This window comes from Coregonus clupeaformis, chromosome 27 (genome assembly GCF_020615455.1).
Source record: "Coregonus clupeaformis isolate EN_2021a chromosome 27, ASM2061545v1, whole genome shotgun sequence".
Classification (NCBI taxonomy): domain Eukaryota; kingdom Metazoa; phylum Chordata; class Actinopteri; order Salmoniformes; family Salmonidae; genus Coregonus; species Coregonus clupeaformis.
The window spans coordinates 1,842,647-1,847,672 of NC_059218.1; the positions used below are offsets into that span (position 1 = coordinate 1,842,647).

Sequence of the window (5,026 nt, forward strand, 5' to 3'; positions counted from 1 at the left end):
CTGCACCAGGCTGGGAAGACTGAATCTGCAATAGGTAAGCAGCTTGGTTTGAAGAAATCAACTGTGGGAGCAATTATTAGGAAATGGAAGACATACAAGACCCCTGATAATCTCCCTCGATCTGGGGCTCCACGCAAGATCTCACCCCGTGGGGTCAAAATGATCACAAGAACGGTGAGCAAAAATCCCAGAACCACACGGGGGGACCTAGTGAATGACCTGCAGAGGCTGGGACCAAAGTAACAAAGCCTACCATCAGTAACACATTACGCCGCCAGGGACTCAAATCCTGCAGTGCCAGACGTGTCACCCTGCTTAAGCTAGTACATGTCCAGGCCCGTCTGAAGTTTGCTAGAGTGCATTTGGATGATCCAGAAGAGGATTGGGAGAATGTTATATGGTCAGATGAAACCAAAATATAACTTTTTGGTAAAAACTCAACTCATCGTGTTTGGAGGACAAAGAATGCTGAGTTGCATCCAAAGAACACCATACCTACTGTGAAGCATGGGGGTGGAAACATCATGCTTTGGGGCTGTTTTTCTGCAAAGGGACCAGGACGACTGATCCGTGTAAAGGAAAGAATGAATGGGGCCATGTATCGTGAGATTTTGAGTGAAAACCTCCTTCCATCAGCAAGGGCATTGAAGATGAAACGTGGCTGGGTCTTTCAGCATGACAATGATCCCAAACACACCGCCCGGGCAACGAAGGAGTGGCTTCGTAAGAAGCATTTCAAGGTCCTGGAGTGGCCTAGCCAGTCTCCAGATCTCAACCCCATAGAAAATCTTTGGAGGGAGTTGAAAGTCCGTGTTGCCCAACGACAGCCCCAAAACATCACTGCTCTAGAGGAGATCGCAATGGAGGAATGGGCCAAAATACCAGCAACAGTGTGTGAAAACCTTGTGAAGACTTACAGAAAACGTTTGACCTGTGTCATTGCCAACAAAGGGTATATAACAAAGTATTGAGAAACTTTTGTTATTAACCAAATACTTATTTTCCACCATAATTTGCAAATAAATTCATAAAAAATCCTACAATGTGATTCTCTGGAAAAAAAAATCTCATTTTGTCTGTCTTAGTTGACGTGTACCTATGATAAAAATTACAGGCCTCTCTCATCTTTTTAAGTGGGAGAACTTGCACAATTGGTGGCTGACTAAATACTTTTTTCCCCCACTGTATATATTACATTTGTAAAAATGTCTAAAAACCTGTTTTCGCTTTGTCATTATGGGGTATTGACGTATTGATGAAGATTTTAAATTTTTTTAAATCCATTTTAGAATAAGGTTGTACCGTAACAAAATGTGGAAAAAGTGAAGGGGTCTGTCCGAATGCACTGTATTGTGAGGGAGGGAGCGATAGGCTAGTGGCAAGGCCCCAAAAATATTGAGATACCCCTACCCATGGTATAACAAAACACAACCATGTTTCTCCATATCTCTAAGGTCTCCCATATATGAAATGGATAGTTGTGTAAAAAATATTGTACTGCAAAAGTGGTTAATTTAATCGATATTGTGACACACTGCCTTAACTCAAACAGTGCAGAATAATGCCTGGCTGGAGGGTGGTTGGGCCACATAAACTCATGTAACCCAATATTTCAAACTCTGATATTGCTACAATTTAGAACACAAGTAGTCAATTGTATTCCCTACATACAGCAACATTAGGATATCTTCATGCATACTGGAAATATAGACCTGTAAACACACAGATACAATATGCAGAAAATATCAACTATGAATATTTATAATGAATGTTCTTCACTTTTTCTTTTTGGTAGCTGTTCAATAGACAGTCAAATTTGCTCTAATTCAGTGCTATATGACCCTACCTGACAAAAATGCATACAGTTAAACTTTTTTTAATGTTGTGGCTATAGTAATTGGCTCTAAGCAAAACAAGTGGGCTCAGACATCGAAATTACATTTTTTGGGGTCCAAAGTTCCTTAAATGTTGTATCTTTAGCCCCTAGTCTTGCAATTAAGTCAGGAGGCCATCACAGACTATATTTTGCCTCAAATCCAATATGGCTGCCATAATAAGGTTAAATCACCTGTGAATATGAATTTTGTAAATGACAGGAATGTTCTTCAGAATTGTGTCCAACACTCATGCCTGTAAAGATTGTTGGTGTAAATACATTTTATTCTGAATCCAATATGGCCAACTTGATTAAACTCAAACACCTTAGCCTGCATATAAGTAGCCCGTGTTCATTTTGACTGTGTTATTCTGTCTTTAAAATTACTTCAAAAGGCTCTTGGTATCTACACTCTTAGAAAAAAAGGCGCTATCTAGAACCTTAAAGGGTTCTTCGGCATTCCCCATAAGAGAACCCTTTGAATAACAGTTTTTGTTGCAAGTAGAACCCTTATGGGTTCCATGTAGAACCCTTTATACAGAGGGTTCTACATGGAAACCAAAAGGGTTCTACCTGGAACCAAAAAGGGTTCTACCTGAAACCAAAAAGGGTTCTCCTATAGGGCCAGCCGAAGAACCATTTTGAAACCCTATGAGTGGCACTGCCATGCCTCTGTTGTGTTTGAATAGCCGAAGCAAACAAATGTTTCAATGTGTGTTCATGTTTTAATGTCATTCACACAGTTACAGCATATCAACAATGGGCAATTCCACAAAATATAATAACAAGCCTTTCACGACACAAACACACAGTAGCATAACCAAGTTACAGGAAAGCAACCTGTAATGATGAAGCATGGTGCACAAAGATCACTATCTCACAGTCAATCCCCAGCCACCATAAACAATCACATACAGCAAGTTTGACCATCCTAAGGTGCCTCTTGTTTGCCATACATGTCATATGTCCTTATAGGGATGTTTGGATTACTGCAGTTTCACAGACCAATGCATGAGTCAACCCAGCATTAGAGCTCATTCTTCACATGCGAGTCCAGTTCAGGTGTCACATGGGCTGGCCAGTCATGGTTGGTAGCGAAATATGACAATGAGGACAATGCACGCCAGCAATTACCAGACGGCATTTTGGCTGTTGAATGGCCTCCTGACATGTGGCAGTCCAGTTCCATGGTGTCTCTGTCTCTAGTAACTGCCTGGGGGATGACTGATGGTGGAGGGGGCCTATCCAGGACAGTTCTGGGAGATTCAGGATGGAATTGACCTTGGAGAGGTGCAGGCCCAGTAAGTTGATGGCATTTCTTGTCAATGAGTGTCAGGTTGTGTTGGTACATTTTAGTGAACACCTTCCTTATGCGCTTGTCATATGTGGTTGCATCCTCCCCATACACCATAACTGTCACCAAGTCAACATATAAGGTAACTCCAGGGCAGACAGCCAGGATGGTGGACATGATTGTCTGGAAGAAGCAATGTGCCAGCTCAAACCAAACAGGATAAGAGTGCACCGGAACATCCGCATCTCTTTAAGGATTCACATGTGAGGCCATGTACAAAACAACCAAATATTTCAAGGCTAATGGCTGGTTTATACTACGGGTGTGTTCGTAAATTTAATCTGGAGTGCCAGTGTTTTCTGGGCGTTCGTAAACTCAGAGCGTTGTCAGATTGTCCTTTCGTAAATTCAGAGCGTTTCGCTCTCGGAGCGTTCAGAGCGCACACTGGACGCTCTGGCCGAGGAGTAGGGTTGATTTGAGCGTTCTGACCTAACAGCAGTCAAGCACCCAAGCTAACTGGCTAACGTTGGCTAGCTTGCTAACTACTTCCACACACAAATGAGAGAACAGCTCACTCTGACCATTTTACTCGCCCTAGCAGAGCTGGTTATGTTGTTTTTATGTTATCCAGAGCGTTGGTGACTGCATCTGTGCTGCTGGCAACAATTTAATTATATGTACAGTGGGGAGAACAAGTATTTGATACACTGCCAATTTTGCAGGTTTTCCTACTTACAAAGCATGTAGAGGTCTGTAATTTTTATCATAGGTACACTTCAACAGTGAGAGACGGAATCTAAAACAAAAATCCAGAAAATCACATTGTATGATTTTTAAGTAATGAATTTGCATTTTATTGCAGTACATGCAGTACAGGTGATTAAACAACCATTTAATGGTAATGTGTCAGCTAAAATTGGATTTTGGACGCCATATTGGATTGGAGTCTAATTTAGGGGTGCCCCCTTACGTAACTACAAGAGTAGGGGCTAAACATATGAAGACGTTAGGGTTAGAGGAACCTTTGACCGGAAATAAATACTGTTTTCGGTGTCTGAGCCCACATGCCTTAGAGTAAATTACAATAGCCACAACATAAAAAAAACGTGTTATTTCAGGCAGGACCATACAACACTGAATGAGAGCAATTTTACTTGGAAAGTTGTCTATTGAAAAGCTACCAAAAAGTTATGAATAGTTGATATTTCCGCCTATTGTATCTGTGTGTTTAAAGGTCTATATTTCCAAAAATGCTTTAAGATATCCTAATGCTGTTTGTTTGTGTATTTAGGGAAGACAGTTGACTACTTGTATTCCAAATTTGAGCAAAATCAGAGCTTGCAATATTGGGTTACCTGATCTTATGTGGCCTGTTTGAGTTAAGGGGTGTGTCACAATATCTATCAATTTAACCGTTTTGTAGTAAGACATTTTTATACAACCATCCATTTCATATATGGGAGACCTTAGAGATATGGAAAAACCTGGTTCTGCTTTGTTAAATTAGGGGTATCTCAAAAAGTAAAGCCGTTAATTTTTGGCCACTAGCCTAGGGTAGAGGGGTTAGAAGGGACCAGGGAGGGAGGGGGAGCGAAGGGGAGAGGGGACATTCTCAAACCACAAGTCAGCATGTCAACACATATTGTGCAATATGGATTTTAGCTGGAATTCTTGGCTCTGATAAGTTCTGATGTGTCAAAAGTTCATCTGATGTGTATATGCACTTTGTAGGCTATATTCCAAAGATTAATTTCCCAATTTATATAGACCACATGTTTAGTTTATTCCATCACACTTTTAGAACACATCACCTGCGCTGTGGGACTGGGACATTCGCCCCTGCAGCTCGGAGTGGT

At 41.2% G+C, this 5,026-nt stretch overlaps 1 protein-coding gene across 1 annotated transcript in view; it reads left to right on the forward strand.

Annotated features, from left to right (window-relative positions):
• The first annotated feature begins 4,813 nt into the window (after positions 1 to 4,813).
• Positions 4,814 to 5,026, forward strand: part of hapln1b (hyaluronan and proteoglycan link protein 1b) — a 29,416-nt gene continuing 29,203 nt past the window's right edge. The window contains exon 1 of the mRNA XM_041850601.2: positions 4,814 to 5,026. This exon is cut by the window's right edge and continues 259 nt beyond it. The gene's annotated coding sequence lies outside the window, so the exon portion shown is untranslated.